The sequence below is a fragment of the Peromyscus leucopus genome, chromosome X, assembly GCF_004664715.2.
Source record: "Peromyscus leucopus breed LL Stock chromosome X, UCI_PerLeu_2.1, whole genome shotgun sequence".
NCBI lineage: Eukaryota > Metazoa > Chordata > Mammalia > Rodentia > Cricetidae > Peromyscus > Peromyscus leucopus.
Genome location: NC_051083.1, coordinates 35735442 through 35759457, shown reverse-complemented (window position 1 = coordinate 35759457; position 24016 = coordinate 35735442). Strand labels below are relative to the sequence as shown.

The window sequence follows — 24016 nt, the reverse complement described above, 5'->3', positions numbered from 1 at the left end:
TCAGTTGTGTAATTCTTTTTATCAGATTGGTCTGTTGGCATGTTTTTCAGGGTTTATCTTGATTTTTAATTGAGGTTAGAAAACCCATCTCACTGTGAGTGATACAGTTCTATGGGCTGTCTACACATGCCAGCTGAACAGAAACCTGAGTGAGCCAAACAGTGAACTAGCAATTACCATTCCTCCAGGGTTTGTGCCTCGAGTTCCTTTTTTAGTTTTTACCCTGCCTTCCCTCAATGATGAGCTGCGACATGGAAATATTAATGAAAGAAATCCTTTTCTACCCTGAGTTGCTTTGGAGAAGTATGTTTAATCATAGCACCAGAAAGGACACCAGAAACCATGTTTACTGTAAGATACTGCTCTACAAAACTATAAAATGAACTATAAAGTAATCAAGTAAATCAATGTTTGTAAAGGGAAAAAATAAAGCATTTAGTTTTCATGCATTTTATACTTGTGTGGGTATAAAATATAATGGGAAAAAATCAGCTTATGAACCATTTAAGATTGAGAGTTAAAATTGGATTATGGAGGGAGGAGAATGAATTACCAAAGTAGCACTTCACTATCAACATATGTAAATGACTATTCATATGAAATAAAATTGGCTTGCAAAATGAAACCTTTCCATTTTGTTTCCCATATATGGAAATACACTTTCTATAGGGTGGCTGAGAATAAACTGTGGTCCACAGAATCCTCATCTTAACCTGTGTACCTATAATTTCATTTTTATATTCTTTTTCTTTCATTTTTTTTGAGACAAGTTCTCATGCAGTCCAAGCTGGCCTGGAACTCACTATGTAGGCAAAAATTACCCTAAACGTATGCCTGCCTCTAACTCCCAAATGTTGGGACTATGGATGTGTGCCACCATGCCCAACCCTGTACCAGCAATTTCTATACAGCATTGTCTGAATCCTCACATAAGAGAATGAAGAGGCCAGATAATTATTGTATTAATTTTTGTCCAAAGATATTGTGCCATATTGAGATAAAGGTAAATTCACATCCTTTTATTTTTATTATTATCTTTTTATAGAAAATAAAATTTTTTCATATATTATATTCTGATCACAATTTTCCCTCCCCCAACTCCTCCCAGATCCTCCACCTTCTCACCCACCCAACTCCATTCCTTCTTTCTCTCTTTAGAAAACAAACAGGCAAACAAAAAGCAAACAAACCAGAGTAGAAGGAAAAGAAAAATAGCAAAGAGAAAGCAGAAGAAACACATACTCACATAGACACACACACACACACACACACACACACACACACACACACACACACACACACACCACAAAATAGGAAACCATAATGTGTAAGCAAAAAGACCATTAAGACAAAAAAAATGCCCAAAGAAAGTGGTATGAGACAAAAAGCCTACAGAAATACCACTGAGTTCATTTTATGTTGGCCACCTTCTGTTCAGCATTTGGCCTACCCTAAAGTGTGGTTAATATACCCAGTGAAACTCTACTGGAGAAAACGACTTTTTCCTTTGCAAGCCCACCTGGCTTGAACATGCACAGGCCCTGTGCAAGCTGCTGTGGTTTTTGTGAGTTCATATGTGTATGGTATGGTGCTGTAGTGTCTGGAAGACACTGTTTCTGTGGTGTCTTCAATCCCCTTTGACTCTTAAAATCTTTCCACCTCCTCTTCAGCATAGCTCCCTAAGCCCTGAGGGGAACTGTTTGATGGAGACATGCTATTTAGGACTGACTGTTTCAAGGTTTCTCACTTTCTGCACACAGTCCAGTTGTGGGTATCTGGATTAGTTCCCATCTACTGCAAGAGGAAGATTCTGTGCTGATGACTAAGCCAGGTACTGACCTATGAGTATAGTTGAATGCCATTAGGAATTATGTTTAACATCCTTAATGTCACAACTTCTGGTATGTACAATGTGATGGGAATATAAAAACAGAGCACATGAAACTTTTTTCCTTAGATAAAGGATGAAATTGAAGCCACTTGAGAAACATTAGGATGATTAGGAACTGTTAGGTTAAATTCAACATTTAGTTTAAAATTTATTCAGACAACCAGCAAAATACAGAAGGCTCTTGGCTATATTTTTGCCAACATACATAGTGGAGATACCTACAAAACAGATCAATTCTTCAAAACAAGGCCACAGTTTTTATGAAAGACTCCTGTATAAATGCTAGACAACTGAGAAAACATCCCCATTGAAAAGGGTAGGAATGGGGCTGGAGAGAATAGGTGGTTCAGTGATTAAGAGCAATGGCTGCTCTTCTAGAGGACATGAATTCAATTCCCAGTACCCACATGGCAGCTTATAACCATTTGTAACTTCACTCCCAAGGGGTTAGATGCCCTCTTCTGGCCTTCTTGGGCTACAGGCATGCACATGATGCAGACATACATGCAAACAAAGCACCTGTACACATAAAACAATAAAATATTTTCAATGATAGGAAGAGCAGGAGATATGCTCATGCATTAACCCTGCCATACACAGAATACTTTCAAATAAAGAAGGAAAACCTAACTGCCAGCTTCTTACTGAGGTATGAAGGGTTTATACTACACATATAATCTCCAAATTTCCAGTTCTTGGGGAAGGGCTTGGCTTTTAAAGCCCTTGATTAAGGAACAGTAGAGATAGGACATCTGGGGATTTCTTTCCATCAAGTACAAAGAACAAGCAAGCAGGTTTGGAGGATTTCCATCAGGTATTAGGCCTGTTGATGTAGATGGGTATGCCAACACTCCCAGAAGCTACAGCCCCTAGAATGAGACTAGCTTCCAATTTTCCAATAGAAAGAGCCTAGCTGTATGCTTTCCCAGAAGTTCATTTTGGTTCAGGAATGTAACAAGTCAGTCTTTAGAAGCTGACATAAGCAAATAAAGAAGAAATTGTTTGAGGGACTGGAGAGATGGTTCAGTCGGTAAAGTGCTTACTTTGCAAACAGAAGGATCTGCGTTTAGATCCCTAGCACTCACATAAAAAGCCAAGTGTAGTGGTAAATGTCTGTAGTCCCAGTTTTGGGACGCAGAGACAGGCAGATCCCTAGAGATCACAGGCCATCCTGTCCAGTAAATTGGTGGGTCCAGATTGAGTAAGAGGCCTTATCTCAAAAGATAAAGTGGAGAATGATAGAGAAAAACACCCAACATCGACCTCTAGGTGCATATTCACAAACATACACACACACACACACACACACACACACACACACACACACACACCCTGCATACACATGTGTACACACTGAACGTGGACATATACATACTCATACACCTCCCTTTCTATCAAAGAATATATTACTTGATCATAAGTGAAACAAGGAATACTGATTTTTCCCCTTGCTTGTTCCAACAGTAATTCTAGGCCTATAGTCTCTCTGGGAAAAAAATTGAAAATCTCTGCTAGTAAGAGTGGGAGGGATGGTACACCTGGCACTCTATTCCTTGTCTTGCTCATCAGATAAATCAGAAAGTGTGTGGGTGGGTGGGGGGTTGTGTCTCCATGCCTGAAAGGGAAAGGGGCATTCTCTTTGTCTCTGACTTGCTTCAGCGATAACCCTGGAATGGAAATCTTTTGATATAAAGCTATAAGACCTCTGTTTGATTAAATAGGTGAGTAGGCTCTTCTTGCACCTTTTTGTGGTGTATTATAACATAAATCAAATTGCTCTATTTGAAAATACTTTACTAATGCATCGAATAGCCTAACTTTCATAACCTTCACCTGAGAGACTAGCTCCTAAATCACACTGGAAGTTGAAGGACCCTTGCACTCCTGATCCTATTGGACTACAGAACACAAAGGATAACATTTAAGTTTTCAAACATTCAGCAGCAAGCTCTCCAGGTTCGAAGTGAGCACTATGATCAAGTTCTGGCATATCTGCCGCATACACTCTGTGTTTTAGGGAGATGAGAGCAGGCAAACTCTGACTCTCAATTTCATTGAAAATAAGAAACTGGATCATATATCTAACATCCTAACTTAAGCCAGGTATGGTACTAGATGTCTACTATCACAGCTACTTTGAAGGCTGTGGCAAAAGAATGTGATTTTGAGCATAGCCTGGACAGCATAGCAATACTTCCTTAAAAACAGAAAACATACAAAAATTCTAATGTCCCAATATTTCCAACTTCAACTAACTGCACAACTTGTGTCCTACTGCTCTCAAGACAATAACATTAATATTTTCTAAAATCTTTGGGGGAGCACTAAGAGCAAAGATAACAAATTAGACAAATATAAAATGCCTTTAAAGTCCTTGGAAGTTATGACTGATTTTGAATACTGTCTACCAACTTAATGGACTGCAGCTTTTTTCTTTTGTGTAATATGTGGAAACTTACACAGAGTTATGGAGAATTGAGGAGTAAGGAAAATATCCCAAATAATAAAACAAGATAGGGGCTGGAGAGATGGCTCAGAGGTTAAGAGCACTGACTATTCTTCCAGAGGTCCTGAGTTCAATTCCCAGCACCCACATGGTGGCTCACAACCATCTATAGTGAGATCTGGCACCCTCTTCTGTGTACATAATAAATAAATTTAAAAAAAAAAACAAGATAGATTTTCATGTATGTTTTATCTCACAAAGAATCCAAAAGGACAACCAAAAATCCTCACTTAAAAAAATCCTTACTGATTTAAGGAGAGTTATACATGTGTACAGATCTGAGAAAGTGCTGAAGGAAGACCCCAGACTCAAATAGTATGCAAGAGCAAAGAGCATTTACTACCAACATGTGGGGTCAAACATCTGTAAAAAGTGGTGATGCTGGCTCCTTTTAAGTACAGCTAGGGGAATTTCTGGAACAATTAGGTCATCTCAAACATATTGGTCAAACAAGCAGCAGTTACACTAGTATACTTTTAATTGGCTGAGGTTCAGTCTTACCATTTTTGGACATACTTGAGCATCTTTGGGCAAGTCCATTACTCGAAGCAGGGGTTGCAGGATTTGTCCTTGAGACATTGTGGGGCTGACTCAGGCCTGGTGCTCTCTCCCTCTTCCCTGAATGTAAGAGTTGTTGATTAATGGCCCTTTGTTGGGAGAGAAACCTGTTTTGCCCCTTTCAGAGAACTGAAACCTAAGTTCAGTTGTAAAAGTGGGGAAGTTTAAACTCTTCACATGAACTAACTGGAAACTTTACTAAATAGTAAATATTATTGAAAAGGACAAAATTTGTTTTTTGGTTTTTTTGAGACAGGATTTCTCTGTGTAACAGTCCTAGCTGTCCTGGAACTCACTTTTCAGACCAGGCTGGCCTTGAACTCACAGAGATCTGCCTGCCTTTGCCTCCCAAGTGCTAGGATCAAAGGTGTGCGCCACCACTGCCCAGTGACATTTTTTTTGTTTTTTTTTATTTTTATTTTTTTAATTTAATTTTATTTTATTTTACAATACCATTCAGTTCTACATAACAGCCACAGATTCCCTTGTTCTCCCCCTTCCTTCCCCCTCCCCTTCCCCCCAGCCCATCCCCCATTCCCACCTCCTCCAGGGCAAAGCCTCCCCTGAGGACTGAGATTGACCTGGCAGACTTAGTCCAGGCAGGTCCAGTCCCCTCCTCCCAGACTGAGCCAAGCGTCCCTGCATAAGTTCCAGGTTTCAAACAGTCAACTCATGCAATGAGCACAGGACCCGGTACCACTGCCTAGATGCCTCCCAAACAGATCAAGCCAATCAACTGTCTTCACCTATTCAGAGGGCCTGATCCAGTTGGGGACCCCTCAGCCTTTGGTTCATAGTTTATATAGGAGGATACTAGATGTGGAACAAGGATGACTAGACTGCTACTCACATCACCAGTGAGGCTACCTGGAAAACAGGACCCCAAGAAAGACACAAGGATCGCCCAATAACGAAAAAATAGCTGAGATCTTCATGAACAACTTGGACATGAGTGGGAACAATGAAGGGCAAGGGTTGAAGGAAAGAGAGCGGGAGATCCCAGCTGGATCAAGAACAGAGAGGGAGAACAAGGAATAGGAGACCATGGTAAATGAAGACCACATGAGAAAAGGAAGAAACAAAGTGCTAAAGAGGCCCACAGAAATCCACAAAGATACCTCCACAAAAGACTGCTGGCAATGGTCGAGAGACAGCCGAAACTGACCTACTCTGGTGATGGGATGGCCAAACACCCTAATAGTTGTGCCACAAACCCTATCCAAGGACTGAGGAATCTGGATGCAGACATCCACGGCTCGGCCCCGAGTGGAGCGCCAGGAGTCTAATTATCGAGAAAGAGGAGGGTTTTTATGAGCGAGAATTGTTGAAACCAAGGTTGGATAAATGACAGGGACAAATAGACATTTTTTTTAAGCCAGCTAAAAAACACAACCTGTGGCAGTTTAAATGAGAAATGTCCCCTATAGACTCAGGCCTTTGAACTGTTTCTCCCCAATTGGTGACAGTGCCTGGAGGTTAGGGGAAGCAAATCAGTGGGAATTTATGGCCTGACCCACTTAGAGCTTGCTCTGTCTTCTTTGTGTTTGCAGTTGGAGATGTGATCTATCAGCTTCTTGCTCCAGCCTACCACCATGCCGGCTACTTGCTCCCATGACTCCCTGCCATGGTAGACTCTTATCCCTCTAGAACTGTAAGTCAAAATAGCTCTAATAAGTTGTTCTTGGCCATAATATTTTATAACAACATCATAAAAGTAACTGATACACAACTGAACTAAAAAATATTGGATTCAAAGTAACGGATTGAATAAATGGGTTCAATAGCATACTAAATCAAGCAGGATAAAAGAATATTAAGATTTAAAAATTGTTAATTATCCAATATAAGGAACAGCATGGAAACAAAGAATGAAGGGGGCTTATCAGATACCACAAGTAGATTATTACTATATGCAGTGTCAGAGTATCAGAAGGAAAAGAAAGAACAAAAAGCATGATAAAAAAAAAGACAGCCTTTCCCAGCAGCTATTGCATTCTATATTATTGGGCAGATTTCATGAATGACTAAACCAACCCTCAGCATGCCAGTTATTGTTTTAGATCAGTTATTTAAGCAATGGACCAAGAAAAGAATGGACCAAGAACAGAGGAAATTTTTTTTATTTATTTTTCTTGCCTAATTGATTTGGCTAGGTCTTTTGGGACTGTTTTAAATAAAAGCATTGAGAAGAGACATTCTTCAGATCTTAAAGTCTTTCAACTTTTTGCCATTGAGTAAATGATGGACTTTCTACACATGACCTTTATTGTGTTGATGTGCAAATATATATATATATATATATATATATATATATATATATGAATTTCTATCATGAATGAATGTTGAACTTTATAAAATAGTTTTCTCACCTACTGAGATGATCATGCAATTTTTGTTCCTAAGTTTGTTGACATGGCATGTCATATTTATTGGTGATAAAATTGACAATAGTTGTGATAGCACTGCATACCTTGGCTAAATCTCAACTGATAATGCTAAATACTCTTTATAATGTGCTGTGGAATTAGGTTACTAATATTTTATTAAAGTTTTTTTTGCATCTGTATTCAATAGGAATACTGGCCTTTTTATTTTCATGTTGTTCCCTTATCTAGTTTTTGTATCAGGATAATCCTCACCTCACAGATTGAGTAGGGAATATCTTTAGTTTCTTTATTTTATTTTTGGAATTTTGAGAGAGTCTCTCTACATAACTCTAGCAGTCCTGGAACTCACTGTGTAGACATGCTGGTCTCAAACCCACAGAGATCTGCCTGCTTTTGCCTCCACAGTGCTGTGATTAAAGGCTTTCATCACCACACCTGGCTGGAATATATTTGATTTCTTGAATCAGCAATGAAGCCATAAGACCATGGGCTTTTCTTTGATAGGGGACTTTGAATTATTAATCCTATCTCCTTATTTATTTGTTATTGCTCTGTTTTAAATTTCTGCTTCTTCTTGATTCAGTCTTTTTGTTTGTTTGTTTGTTTTGAGACAGGGTTTCTCTGTGTAGCTTTGCGCCTTTCCTGGATCTTGCTCTATAGACCAGGCTGGCCTCGAACTCACAGAGATCCGCCTGGTTCTGCTTCCCAAGTGCTGGGATTAAAGGCGTGCGCCACTGCTGCCCGGCTTGATTCAGTCTTGGTAGGTGGCCTGTTTCTAGGAGTTCACCCATTTAGTCTAGGTTATTCAACTTTTTAAATTTGTATCATTTGTCATTCATAACAGTCTCTAGTAACTGCCAGCATTTTTGTAGTGTCAGTTATATCTCCTTTTCCATTTCTTAGTTTGTCTTTTTTCTTAGCTTTTGTTAGTCTAGTTAAAGATTTGTCAATTTTGTTTATTTTTAAAGTACCAGTTTTGTTTTCTTGAGCTTTTCTAGTCCTTATTTTATTTATGCTCTTATCCCTATTATTTTCTTCTGGTTCAGTAGTACTCTGTTTTTCTTTGCCTAGCTCCTTGAAGTACAAAAACATACCAACTAGTACATGCTTATACTGGGTAACTTGCATGTAAAGAACAGTTTCCATGAACCCAGATGTTTTTGTTAATATTTTGGATATGGAGAAACTACAGCCTAAATCATCTGAGTAATTTTCTTAAGGACACATACTGAGTACTGTTGGTAGTATACAAAAACCCAACCTTAAAGAGAAATAAGTCCTCTGGCCTCATGTTAGTCCAGCATCATGGAGTGAATGAGCACCTTCATTTCCATCTGGGTCAACATCCTGACCAAGTGTCAACAGAGTATCCCCAATATATCATCTGGCTATCATCCCAAGGCTGTCACTGTGGTCTGTCCTCACATTCCTCTTCATCTGTTAACATTGCTACTACAACCAGCCAGGCAAGAGCAGACAATGACCAGAATAAAACAAGAGGAGGAAGGCACAGAAGGAGGAGGAACAAAAGGAAGAGCAGGATGGAAAGCGGGGAGGAGAAGGAACAGGAAAAGGAGGAGTGGCAGAGGGTGTTATGTGACAAGACTTTTCCTGAGAAGTTACAACACACATGCCTACTCACTCTAGATAGGAAGCCCAAAACAGACCAAAATACAGATAAGAGCAAAGTCCAACTTGGTGAGCCAGTGGGTTTCATTGGGGTTACTTACAGGAATATGTGTGAGGGTTACTTACAGGAACAGAAATTACTCAAAGACAGCTGCCTCACCAAAGCCCACTCCAAGGTGGGTAATCTCTCACAAAATCTGGGAACCTTGAGCATACTGCCTGTAGGCAGCTCAACAAGTTGGAGAGTGTCTTTTCCAAGTGACTCAGTTGGTCCAAACCTCTTCCAGGCAGCATGGCTAGTATTGCTTACTTGGGGAAGGAACCACCTAGTAAATTTGGTAATTTTCAGGAACTCCCTGAAGCTATCTTTATTTATTCAATTTTAAAAATTTATTTTACGGATATTCAGGGGATATTCAGACCCGGCGGCAGCCAGCAGAGACATTCAGGCCCAGCGGCGGTCCACAGAGGTAGACGGGCCCAGCAGCGGCCCGCTGAGGTAGACGGGCCCAGCGGAGGCAGCCGACAGGGACATTCAGGCCCGGAGGCGGCCCACAGAGGTAGACAGGCCCGGCGGTAGAGACAAGCAGACACAGGTAGGCTTGCGGCGGCGGCCCATGGAGGTAGACGGGCTCAGCAGCAGCCCGCTGAGGTAGACGGGCCCAGCGGAGGCAGCTGACAGGGACATTCAGGCCCGGCAGCAGCCGGCAGAGACATTCAGGCCCAGTGGCGGCCCACAGAGATAGACAGGCCCGGCGGCGGCGGAGACAAGCAGACGCAGGTAGGCCTGTGGCGGCGGCCTGTGGAGGTAGACCGGCCCAGCTGCAGCCGGCTGAGGTAGACGTGCCCAGCGGCGGCAGCCGACAGGGATATTCAGGCCCGGCGGCAGCCGGCAGAGACATTCAGGCCCAGCAGTGGCCCACAGAGGTAGACAGGCCCGGCGGCAGAGACAAGCAGACGCAGGTAGGCCTGCGGCGGGGGCCCATGGAGGTAGACAGGCCCAGCGGCGGCAGCCGACAGGGACATTCAGTCCCGGCTGCAGCCGGCAGAGACATTCAGGCCCGGTGGGAGCCCCCAGAGGCAGACAGACCCAGCGGCAGCTGACAGGGACATACAGGCCCGGCGGTGGACCGCAGAGGTAAACAGGCCCAGGGACGGAGACAAGCAGACGCAGCTTGGAACAGGGACGCCCCTAACCCCAACATCTGGGGAAGAAGCTGTCTCCGTGGGTCAGAACCAGAACGAATCTGAACACTCCGTCTGAGGACAACTCAGGGCCCAGCTGCTGATCCTGTGAAACCCAACAACTTGGAGGTGTTGGTGAGACTACCCTGCTCAGCTGAAACCCATCTGGGAGAGGATTCAGATGCCTACAGTTTAAAGTCTGAAGAGACAAGATCAGCTGAGGAGTTGACAAATGAACAAAAAGTGACCTGGGAACACAGAAGAAGGCGCTACCCAGACACCAAACCAGATCACCAGAATCATAAGTATATAATTCACCGATCGAAATCAGCTGCCCCTGAAGAAATAGCCCAATAGCACCAATTTAACCAAGAACCACTACTAAACCAAGACTAAAAATTAGAACAAGAGAGGCACTCTCAGACACAGACACCACCTGCACCTCACAGAGGAAGAGATGAGTAGACACCAGTGCAAAAATACAGGCAACAACATAAAGACCTATATGGCAACATCAGAACCTAGTGATTCTACACCTGCAAGACCTAAACATACCATGACAGAAGAAACAGAAGAAATCAACCCTAAAAATGACATTAAGAAGATGATAGAGGCCCTTAAAGAAGAAATAAAACATTTCCTCAATGAGGAAATAAAAACTTTCCTTAAAGAGGAATTGAAAAACTACCTTAAAGAGGAAATAAAAACTTTCCTTAAAGAGGAAATAAAAAACTCCCTTAAAGAGGAAATAAAAACTTCCCTTAAAGAGGAAATGAAAAACTCCATTAAAGAGGAAATAAAAAACTCCCTTAAAGAAATGGAAGAAAAAACGAACAAAAAATGGGAAGAAATCAAATCAAGCCAAGAAAAAGCAATTAAACAGATGAAAGAAACATTCCAAGATCTGAAAAATGAATTTGAGACAATAAAGAAAACACATGCTGAGGGAATGCTGGAAATAGAAATCCTGACAAAACGAACAGGAACTACAGAAACAAGCATAACCAACCGATTGCAAGTGATGGAACAGAGAATCTCTGACACTGAAGACACGATAGAGAAAATAGATTCGTCAGTCAAAGAAAACAATAAAGACAAAAAAGTCCTAACACAAAACGTCCAGGAAATTTGGGACACCATGAAAAGACCAAACCTAAGAATAATAGGGATAGAAGAAGGAGAAGAATACCAACTCAAAGGCACAGAAAATATATTCAACAAAATCATAGAAGAAAACTTTCCTAACCTAAAGAAAGAAATACCTATGAAGATACAAAAAGCTTACAGAACACCGAATAGGCTGGATCCAAAAAAAAAGTCCCCTCGCCACATAATAATCAAAACACTAAACACACAGAATAAAGAAAAAATATTAAGAGCTGCAAAGGAAAAGGACCAAGTAACATATAAAGGCAAACCCATCAGAATAACACCAGACTACTCAATAGAGACTATGAAAGATAGAAGATCATGGACAAACCTCATGCAGACACTAAGAGACCACGGATGCCAACCCAGACTATTATACCCAGGAAAACTCTCAATCGCCATAGGCGGAGTAAACAAAATATTCCAGGATAAAACCAGATTTAATCAATACCTGTCCACAAACCCAGCCCTACAGAAAGCACTAGGAGGGAAAATTCAACCCAAAGAAGCTAAACACATCCATGAAAAATCAAGCAGTAGATAATCCTACACCAACATACACCACAGAAGGACAACACAACACAACCAAAAAAACAGAATTTAACAATCACTGGTCATTAATATCCATCAATATCAATGGTCTCAATTCACCTATAAAAAGACACAGGCTAACAGAATGGATTAGAAAACAGGACCCATCCATATGCTGCATACAAGAAACACACCTTAACTCCAAAGACAGACACTACCTCCAAGTAAAGGGCTGGGAAAAGGTTTTCCAAGCAAATGGACCTAAGAAACAAGCTGGTGTAGCTATCCTAATATCTAATAAAATAGACTTCAAACTAAAATCAATCAAAAGAGACCAGGATGGACATTACATATTCATCACGGGAAAAATCCACCAAGATGAAGTCTCGATTCTAAACATTTATGCTCCAAATACAAAAGCACCCACATTCATAAAAGAAACACTACTAAAGTTTAAAACGCACATCAAACCCCACACATTAGTAGTGGGAGATTTTAACACACCAATCTCACCAAAAGATAGATCTACCAGACTGAAACTTAACACAGAAATAAAGGACCTAACAGATGTTATGACTCAAATGGACCTAATAGATATCTACAGAATATTCCATCCTAACACAAAAGAATATACCTTCTTCTCAGCACCCCATGGAACCTTCTCAAAAATTGACCACATGCTTGGACACAAAACAAATCTCAACAGATACAAAAAAAATTGGAATAACCTCCTGTATTTTATCAGACCACCATGCCTTAAAGTTAGAACTCAATAACAACAAAAATTATAGAAAACCCACAAACTCATGGAAACTGAATAATACCCACCTGAAACATCAATGGGTCAAGGAAGAAATAAAGACAGAAATTAAAGAGTTCCTAGAATTCAATGAAAATGAAAGTACAACATACCCAAACTTATGGGACACTATGAAAGCAGTGCTAAGAGGAAAATTCATAGCTCTAAATGCACACATAAAGAAGATGGAGCAATCCCATACCAATGAATTAACAGCACAACTGAAAGCTCTAGAACAAAAAGAAACAAACTCACCCAGGAGAAATAGATGCCAGGAAATAATCAAATTGAGGGCTGAAATCAACGAAATAGAAAACAAGAGAACAATACAAAAAATCAATGAAACAAAGAGTTGGTTCTTTGAAAAAATCAACAAGATAGACAAACCCCTAGCCAAATTAACCAAAAGGCAAAGAGAGAGCACCCAAATTCACAAAATCAGAAATGAAAAGGGAGACATAACAACAGACTTTTAGGAAATCCAGAGAATCATCAGATCATACTAAAAAAACCTGTACTCCACAAAAATGGAAAACCAGGAAGAAATGGACAATTTTCTGGATAAATACCAAATACCAAAATTAAATCAAGACCAGATAAACCATTTAAATAGACCAATAACCCCTAAAGAAATAGAAACAGTCATCAAAAGTCTCCCAACTAAAAAAAGCCCAGGACCAGATGGTTTCAGTGCAGAATTCTACCAGACTTTCAAAGAAGAACTAATACCAATACTCTTCAAAGTGTTCCACACAATAGAAACAGAAGGAACACTACCAAACTCTTTTTATGAGGCTACAATTACCCTGATACCCAAACCACACAAAGATGCAACAAAGAAAGAGAACTACAGACCAATCTCCCTCATGAACATTGATGCAAAAATACTCAACAAAATATTGGCAAACCGAATCCAAGAATACATCAAAACAATCATCCATCACGACCAAGTAGGATTCATACCAGGGATGCAAGGATGGTTCAACATACGGAAATCAGTCAATGTAATACACCATATAAACAAACTGAAAGAAAAAAACCACATGATCATCTCCCTAGATGCTGAAAAAGCCTTTGACAAAATCCAACACCCCTTCATGATAAAGGTCTTAGAAAGATCAGGAATACAAGGAACATTTCTAAACATAATAAAAGCAATTTATAGCAAGCCAACAGCAAACATCAAATTAAATGGAGAGAAACTCAAAGCGATACCACTAAATTCAGGAACAAGACAAGGCTGTCCACTCTCCCCATATTTATTCAATATAGTACTAGAAGTTCTAGCTAGAGCAATAAGACAACAAAAGGAGATCAAAGGGATACAAATTGGCAAGGAAGAAGTCAAACTTTCACTATTTGCAGATGATATGATAGTATACATAAGTGACCCCAAAAACTCTACCAAGGAACTTCTACAGCTGATAAACTCCTTCAGTAAAGTGGCAGGATACAAGATCAACTCAAAAAAATCAGTAGCCCTCCTATACACAAATGATAAAAGGGCTGAGAAAGAAGTCAGAGAAACATCACCCTTTACAATAGCCACAAATAATATAAAATACCTTGGGATAACACTAACTAAGCAAGTGAAAGACCTTTTTGATAAGAACTTTAAATCTCTAAAGAAAGAAATTGAAGAAGATATCAGAAAATGGAAGGATCTCCCATGCTCATGGATAGGTAGGATTAACATAGTAAAAATGGCAATCTTACCAAAAGCAATCTACAGATTCAATGCAATCCCCATCAAAATCCCAACACAATTCTTCACAGACTTGGAAAGAAAAATACTCAACTTTATATGGAAAAACAAAAGACCCAGGATAGCTAAAAGAATCCTATACGATAAAGCAACCCTTGGAGGCATCACCATCCCGGACCTCAAACTCTACTATAGAGCTAGAGTAATAAAAACAGCTTGGTACTGGTATAAAAACCGACATACGGACCAATGGAATCGAATTGAAGACCCTGACATTAATCCATGCACATATGAACACCTGGTTTTTGACAAAGGAGCCAAAACTATACAATGGAACAAAGAAAGTATCTTCAACAAATGGTGCTGGCAAAACTGGATGTCAATATGTAAAAGATTACAAATAGATCCATATCTGTCACCATGCACAAAACTCAAGTCCAAGTGGATCAAAGACCTAAACATAAATCCAGTTACACTAAACTTAATAGAAAAGAAAATAGGAAGCACTCTTGAACGCATTGGCACTGGAGACCATTTCCCAAATAAAACACCGACAGCACAGACCCTGAGCACAACCATTAATAAATGGGACCTCTCAAAACTGAGAAGCTTTTGCAGGGCAAAAGACACAGTCAATAAGACAAAAAGACAGCCAACAGATTGGGAAAAGATCTTCACCAACCCCACATCTGACAGAGGATTGATCTCCACAATATATAAAGAACTCAAGAAACTAGACATCAAAGCACTGAACAGTCCAATTAAAAAATGGGCTAAAGAGCTAAACAGAGAATTCACAAAACAAGAACTACAAATGGCTGAAAGACATTTAAAGAAATGCTCAACATCCTTAATCATCAGAGAAATGCAAATCAAAACGACTCTGAGATACCACCTTACACCTGTTAGAATGGCTAAGATCAAAAACACCAATGACAACCAATGTTGGAGAGGATGTGGAGCAAAGGGAACACTCCTCCACTGTTGGTGGGAATGTAAACTTGTACAACCACTGTGGAAATCAGTATGGCGGTTTCTCAGAAAATTAGGAATCGAACTACCTCAAGACCCAGCCATCCCACTCTTGGGCATATACCCAAAGAATGCTGATACATACCATAAAGATACATGCTCAGCTATGTTCATAGCAGCACTATTTGTAATAGCCAGAACCTGGAAACAACCTAGATGCCCATCAACGGAAGAATGGATGAAAAAAATGTGGTACATATACACAATGGAGTACTACTCAGCAGAGAAAAACAATGAAAGCATGAAATTTGCAGGCAAATGGATGGAACTAGAAAAAAATCATCCTGAGTGAGGTAACCCAAACCCAGAAAGACAGTTATGGTATGTACTCACTCATTGGTGGATTCTAGATATAAAATGAACAATCAGACCACAACCCATAGAACCATAGAGGCTATATATATAGCATGGAGGTCCCTAGGACGACTGTGGAATATAATAAATTTCAGTTTTACTCAATTATTGAAAAAAAATAGCCAAATGAATGGAAACACATGAACTATGAACCAAAGGCTGAGGGGCTCCCAGCTGGATCAGGCCCTCTGAATAGGTGAGACAGTTGATTGGCTTGATCAGTTTGGGAGGCATCTAGGCAGTGGGACCAAGTCCTGTGCTCATTGCATGAGTTGGCTGTTTGAAACCAGGAACTTATGCAGGGACACTTGGCTTAGTCTGGGAGGAAGGGACTGGACCTGCCTGGACTGTGTCTACCAAGTTGATCACAGTCCTCGGGGGAGGACTTGTCCTGGAGGAGGTGGGAATGGAGGGTGGGCTGGGGGTAAGGGGAGGGCGTGGGAGGGGGGAGAATAGGGGAACCCATGGCTGATATGTAGAACTGAATGGTATTGTAAAATAAAAAATATATATCAAAAAAAAAAAAGATACCGGTAAGCCACAAGCCACGTGGCAACTTAAAAAAAAAAAAAAAAAAAAAAATCATCCGCAAAGGAGTCCCAAACCGAAAACAACTGCACATAAGGAGTCACACCCCATAACCAAGAAGAACTTCTCCCTGGGGTATCAGGGTGGCTCAACATATGAAAAATATAATAAAGGACATATATGACAAATTAACATATAATAAAGGGCGAAATACCATGATCATAAAAAAAATTTATTTTACATACCAACCACAGTTCCTCCCCTGCTCTTCTCCCATTCCCTCCCCCCACTTTCTTTTTACCACCCCCTCCATCCACACCTCAGAAAGGATAAGGCCTCCCATGGGAGTCAACAAAGTCTGGCATACCAAGTTGAGGCAGGACCAAGCCCATCCCCCCCCACCCCGCATCAAGGCTGAGCTAGGCATTCCACCATAGGGAGAAGGTTCCAAAAAACCAGCTCATGTTCCAGGGATAGATCCTGGTCCTACTGCTAGGGGCCCCACAAACAGACAGAGCAACACAACTGTCACCCACATGTAGAGGGTCTAGGTTGCTCCCATGTGGGTTCCCTGGCTGTTGGCATAGAGTCAGTGAGCTCCCATGAACTTGGTTCACTTGTCTCCGTGGGTTTCCCCATCATGACCTTGACCCCCCCTTGCTTTTCTAATCCGTCCTCCCTCTCTTCAACTGGTCCTGGAGCTCGGCCTAGTGCTTGGCTATGGATCTCTGCATCTGTTTCTATCAGTTACTGGATGAAGGTTCTATGATGACAATTAGGGTAGTTATCAATCTGATTACAGGAGAAGGCCAGTTCAGGCACCCTTTCCACTATTGCTAGTATTCTTAGCTGGGGTCATCCTTGTGGATTCCTAGGAGTTTCCCTGGCACCAGGTTTCTCCCAAAAGCCATAATGGCTCTCTCTATCTCATCCCTCCCCTAACTGGACCATCCTGATCCCTCATGTTTCCATCCTTCACCACCTCTCCTCAAGCCCCCTAAAGCTATTTTGAGTTGTTTACCTTCTGTCCTAAGGAGCTTCCCTGGGAGATGGAATGTTTTAATCTCAGAGGAAACTGATAAACGAGAGAGAGAGAGAGAGAGAGAGAGAGAGAGAGAGAGAGAGAGAGAGAGAGAGAGAGAGAAGGAGGGAGGAGAAGGAGGAAGAGTCATGGTCAGAGTCAGAGTTGGAGTTGATCCCTACCACCTCTGGATCTCTGTTCATGACAAACTTCTTCAGATGTACAAGAGACCATCACAGCCTGTCTAATTATGAAGGGAGCAGAGTTGTCCTCTTCCTGGAGACAAGCCTCTGTCCAATTCCACAGAGACTCAGAAGGAGTCCTTGAAGAGATATACTCATGTCCACAAATTACTCAACAGAGGAACAAATTGCAGACTGAGAAACCCAATGGAGGTGAGCATATGGATAATTTTTATTGTATCATTGCAGCGACATGTCAAATAACAATGTTCTTACTATAGAAAAATAAAACATGCCCACTAATGGAGTAGGACAGAAAGCATAAGAATAAAACCAAGAGTTTATAGTTGACTGACTTTCAACAAAGGTCTCAAGTAACAACAAGGAGGAAGGGATAGTCTCTTCAATAAATTATGTTAGAAATCAGGACATCCTTGCACAGAAATTACAAAAATTAACTTCAAATGCATAAAATACTTAAGCCTAAAGTCTGAAACTATGAAAATACTAGAAGCAAACAAAGGAGAAAAGCTCCATGACATTAATCTTGACATTGACTTCTTGGGTAGGATTCTAAGAGTACTCATAACAAAAGCAAAACTAGCCAAATTAGATTCCATGAAACTACTGGCACAGAAAAGAAAATAATTACAAAAGTAAAGATAAAGATCATATACTGGGAGAAAAATGGTTGTAAGCCATGTATCTGATAAAGGGCTATTTTCCAAATATACCAGGAACACAAAAAATTCAATAGTAAGTGATGTGGTTTCACTATGTACCCCAGTATCATTTGAATGGAAGTGCTAGAACTTTTGAAGAATTATATCCTGGTTGAAAATTGACTAGATCAGGGGTTGCCTTAAGAGAGCTGAAATAGCCAAACTTGTTTTGTAACAACTCACTCTTGGGAGAACTAGCTTGCTATATGAAATCAATATTAATCTCTCTTGATGATGGTAACCTATGACAATATGTCCAAAGAAATTTTATAAAGAATGTCAAAGATGCTGTGCTTCTATACTAATTTCAACATTATTCATAATAACTAAGAAATGGACACAAATGAAGTACCCATTGTCAGTGAGTGGATGGGATAATATACAGTCTTACAGAAGAGAGAAATTTGATCTTTCAGGACAACATGGATAGAATTGAAGGAACTATTCAGTATTAAATAAGCCATTCTTTATTTGTGGAATCTAACAAAGTTTACCTCATAGAAACATGGAACATATAGCAAAGGTTATGTGGGGATATGTTATGATGAATGGGAAGATGTTGCTCAAAGGTATAAATTCTTAGATTTAAAGAACAAGGTGTGTGTGTGCGCAAGCACAGGACTGACTTGATGTCAGATATCTTCCTTGATCATGTTTTACTTTGTGTATTTATTTTTAAATATTTATTTGTGTATGAGTGTTCTGTCTCTGTCTAGTTACTCTTTAATCACTATAATAAAAACAATCATGACAATGACAGCAACTTATAAAAGAAAGTGTTTATTTTAGGCTTATAATTTCAGAGGGTTAGAGTCCATGATGGCAGAGCAAAAGCATGATGGCAGGATCAGCTGAGAGTATACATCTTGATCCAAATGTAGGAGGCAAAGAGAGACCCTATGAATGTTGTGAATCTTTTTTTTTTTTTTTTTTTTTTTTTTTTTTTTGGTTTTTCGAGACAAGGTTTCTCTGTGTAGTTTTAGTGCCTGTCCTCAGTCTCACTCTGTAGACCAGTTTGGCCTCAAACTCACAGAAATCTGCCTGGCTCTGCCTCCCAAGTACTGGAATTAAAGGCATGTGCCACCACTGCCAGGTGAATGTTTTGAATCTTTTGAAACCTCAAAACCCCAGTGACACACCTTCAGTAAGGCCTACCTCCTAATCCTTCCCAAAATTTCCACCTACAGAGGACCAAGTATTGAAGTGTATGAACCTATGGGGGTCATTCTCATTCAAGTCACCATAGCCTTCATATATGTAACTGGATTTATAAGGAATTGTAGGCCACTCTGTGGGTGCTGGGAACCAAACCCAGATCCTCTGCAAGAGTACTGAGCCACATAACCTTCGACCTACAGTTTGTCCTGTCCACATAATGTGCTGGGGTAGAGGTGGTGCAGAAGTTGTAGGAGTGGCCAACTAATGACTGCTCCAGCCCAAGATCAATGCCATGAGAGGTAGCCCACCCCTGACACTGCCTGGAGGGTCAAGACCAGAGGTTGAACAGCCCAGAGACCTAGGATAGAACCAAACACAGCTGGGGAAAAAAAGGAAGATGAAGTCTGTAGTGGGTAGCCATTCCAGCTTGGATCTGGAAGTTCCAACCCCCATTGAGACTCTGGCAACTGTCATGCCTACGAGGCAGGGCCAGGGGAGGCTCCTGGAGACCTGAGAGCTGGATGGACCAGCGCTCTCTCTGTGTGCTCTCTGTGCCAGGACCCTGAACGGTGGAGGTTGACCAAGCAGAGCTCCAGAGAACACCGCTGGACTGCAATACACCTTTCCCAGACCCTGCGACCTACCTATCACTTAATTTGTGAGTTATGCCATTAAATAAATATCCTTTTAACTACATGGAGTGGCCATAATAATTTCACCAATATCTGGCACTCATGTGGGGCAAATTCCAAAGGCCTGGGCAGCTCTCGCCCTTTCCTCCCTAGATGGCGGGTACCTAAACCTGCCTGCAAAGTTCCATATAACCAGGGAACGCCTACACGGTTCCATTCCCAAAAAAGGGAGCAGCTAGTCTGATCTCAATTCCCTAGCTTAGCCCCAAGACCAGCGAAAGAGACAGGCTGGAGTGCAGTGGCTATTCACAGGCGTGATCCCACTACTGATCAGCACCGGAGTTTTAACCTGCTCCGTTTCCAACCGTGGCTGGTTCACCTCTCCTTAGGCAACCTGGTGGTCCTCTGCTCCCGGAGGTTACCATATTGATGCCGAACTTAGTGCAGACACCCGATCGGCATAGCGTACTACAGCCCAGAACCCCTGGACTCAAGCGATCCTCCTGTCTCAGCCTCCAGAGTAGCTGGGACTACACAGAGAGAGCTCTGGCCCATCCAGCTCTGGATCTCCAGGCGCCTCCCCTGGCCCCGCCTCGTAGGCATGACAGTTGCCAGAGTCACAATTGGGGGTTGGAACTTCCAGATCCAAGCTGGAATGGCTACCCACTACAGAAGTCAATGGTCAATGTAATGATTTCTAAAGATATTCTGTTATATTCATAGACCAGTGCCTAGCCCAGTTGTCATCATAGAGGCATCATCCAGCAACTGATGGAAACAGATGCAGAGACCCACAGACAAACATTAGGCTTGTGCCTTGTACTCAGAGAATCCAGCTTGTACATTCTTACACATAGAGTTTATGACAACCATTTCAATCCTGGAAAATAATTCACTTCAACCCTAGAAAATAATTCTCTTGACAAAATGATCCTAACTACAGACCCTAATATTACCAGTTTAATGCATGTAATTTATGGCTTTTATTAACAAAAACAGTTCTTTACCACAGTAGTTACACATGAATCAGGGGCTTCCCTTCACTATAAAAGCCAGTATTACTAATTCATTATCTGTAAAACATGAATTCTAAAGGTTGTTTAGCTGTTTTTTTTTTTTTAAATGTCTGTTTGTGCTTTTCTCTCATTTTTCTAGAAAACTTAATTTTTTCTCCTGGTTGTTCCACAGTCCCCTGCTGTGTTTTTTTTTCCTGGCCAATGCACTGATTTGTTGTAGTGAGTCTGTAGTTAAAAACAGATTAATTCTAACCCAGCACACACAAAAAATAAATCCATCAACCTGCATGGTCAAAATAAGCAACTCTGACCAATTATGTGCTCATTTTCTTTCAGTTGCTAGGAAAGTGAAAGCTACTTTAAGAATTAATCTCACTTATTTTGTTTGTCTTTGCTTTCCCAGTTGGTAGATAGTATACTTAGCAAATGTTGCTTTGTACAGAGGATCACCTAAGCTTTATAGCAGTCCTAATATAAATGAAAAATATCAGTTATTTGACTAAGCTTCTAAACCAAGTTTTTAGAAAAAATAGAAAAGGTAAAATATTTTGTCTATTTGCCCTTATTACCATTTAGAAAGAGAGATATCTGCAGAGTTATGTTTATTGATACTATATGCACAGTAGCAAAATTATGGAATCAGCCTAATGCCATTTGCAAGACTACTGATTGAACTAGAGGACATCAAGCTAATTGGAATAAGCTAAACAGAAAAAGACAAGTACTACATGTTTTCTCTCATATGTGGAAACAAACAAGACATCTTGACATTAGAAAAGGGCCTATCAAGGAATGGGAAGACAGCTGGGAGGAGAAAAAGAGATGAGAGACAGTAGAAGAAAAGGTACATAATTAAAGCACAATATGAACATATAACGAAATGTCACAGTGGCATCCATTAAGCTGTACAAAAAAGGTGTTCATACTTTTAAAATGAATATACTAAATTTGATGTACTTCTGGGGTAGGCATCAGGTTATAATTGTGGAACAGATATAAAGGTATCCTCTGTGATGTTTTGGTGACTGAAACCATGTGAGTGAGTTGAAGGAAAAAAAGAAAAGATGCTGAAGGGAGGCATATTAGACAAAACAATGAGAAAAGAAGCAACTTTGAGGAAGTAAATATCAGCAATTTAAATCAAAGAAAGATGCTCAATTAGATAAGAAATAAAAATGCCCAGTTAAGTTTTGTAATAACAAAAAAGAAAAGTGTATCCATAGTATAACAGTAGCACGCAGACTAAATCAATGGAGAACTCACCTCTTAAACACCACTAAGTCTACTAATCCATGAACATGGTGTGTCTTCATTTCTTTAGACATTCTTAATTTCTATCATTAGTGTTTCATGTTTTCAATACATAGATACTTCACGTATTTTAGTAGATTTGAAACTAAGCATTAATATTTCACTATTTGGTTCTACCTTTTCATATTTTATCTTAATTTTCATAATACAAAATTAAATGTTTACATGCTGACACAAATGATTTTGTACCTGAAACTTGATATACTCATTCAGTCTAGGAGCTTTTCATGTAGACACTTGTGGATTTATATATGGACAACAAAGTATTTTAAAAATAGAAATAATTTTCTTTCTTTCTAATTTCATGCCCTTGTGTCTATTGTGTCTTCTTCTGAACTTACATATTGGATAAGATTTCTACTATGCTGTTGAATAAGAGTAGGAATAACAGATATTCTTGTCTCCTCCCTTATCTAGTAAGAAGTATTGTTTCATTAGTAAATATAATTTTAGATAACTCCTTCCAGTGAAGGATGTTAATTCCTATTTCTAGCATGCTAATAGATTATATAAGTTTTAAATTCTTTCAAATACCTTTTTTCTACATCTATAAAACCCATTCTTCAGTTTGCAATATTGTTAATTACAGTGATTGATGTTTGTTGTTGTTGATTCAGTTTTCCCTTTCTGGGGTAAACCTTTTTTAATCATGATAGACAGTCCTTATTCTACATTGCTGGATTCAATTTGATGGCTTTTAGTAGCTTCCTGCACCAATGTCCATGAGAGATTGGTTTGTAATTTTCATTTATTATTTTATTTTGTCTACATTTAATAATAGGATAAAACAATCCTTAAAACTGAGTCAGAATGTGTATTCTCTATTTTGTTTTCTAGATTATTTATAGCATTTGTCTTATTTTTTAAATGTTTGGTAGGCTTGAAGAGTGGTCCTGGAGCTTTCTTTGACAGAAAGTCTATAGGAATAAAGACAGTTTTAAACTTAGGTTATCTATTTCATATAGAATGAATTTTAGTAATTTATATTTTAAGTATTTGCTTATTTGATCCAACTTATCAAATTTATTAACAGTATTGTTTTAAAGTATTTCCTTATCATTTTAAAGTTTGTAGGGTCTATAATAATGTTTGTTGTTTCTTTTTTGTCTTTTTTAGAGGAATATGGATTTTTATTCATAGCATTTTATTCATTATTTTTTATTTATTTTATATTCTGAATGAAGTTTCCCCTCCCTCCTCTCCTTCCAAGCACTCCCTCCACCTCCCCTTCCCCCCCATTCACCCCTCCTCTATTTCTGTTCAGAAAAGGGCAGGCCTCCCATGAGTATCAACAAAACATGGCATATCAAGTTGTAAGACTAAACACCTCCCCTTGTATTAAGGCTGGGCAAGGCAATCCCAGTGTGAGGAATAGGGTCTCAAGAGCCAGTAGAAGAGTCAGAGACAGCCTCTGCTCCGACCGTTAGGAGTTCCACAAGAAGACTAAGCTAAACAACTGTCCCATACATACAGAGGGCTTAGGTCAGTCCAATGCAGGTTCCCTGGTTGTCTGTTCGGTCTCTGTGAGCTCCTATGAGCCCAGGTTAGTTGTTTCTGTGGGTTTTCTTCTGATGCTGTGGACCCCTCTGGCTCCAACAATCCTTCCTCCCTCTCTTCAACAGAATGTTGAATGTACTAATGTTGAACTGTGAGTCTCTGCATCCATTTGACCATTTGCTAGGTGAAGCCTCTGTGATGACTACTGAGCTAGGTACCAATC

At 40.1% G+C, this 24016-nt stretch overlaps 1 long non-coding RNA gene across 1 annotated transcript; it reads right to left on the bottom strand.

Annotated features, from left to right (window-relative positions):
* Positions 1 to 6940: 6940 nt before the first annotated feature.
* LOC119086704 lies at positions 6941 to 20327 on the bottom strand. The gene is made up of 3 exons (XR_005090040.1): positions 20255 to 20327; positions 10160 to 10163; positions 6941 to 6950 (listed from the first exon to the last, which is right to left on the bottom strand). It is a non-coding gene; the product is annotated as an uncharacterized LOC119086704 (long non-coding RNA).
* Positions 20328 to 24016: the final 3689 nt, after the last annotated feature.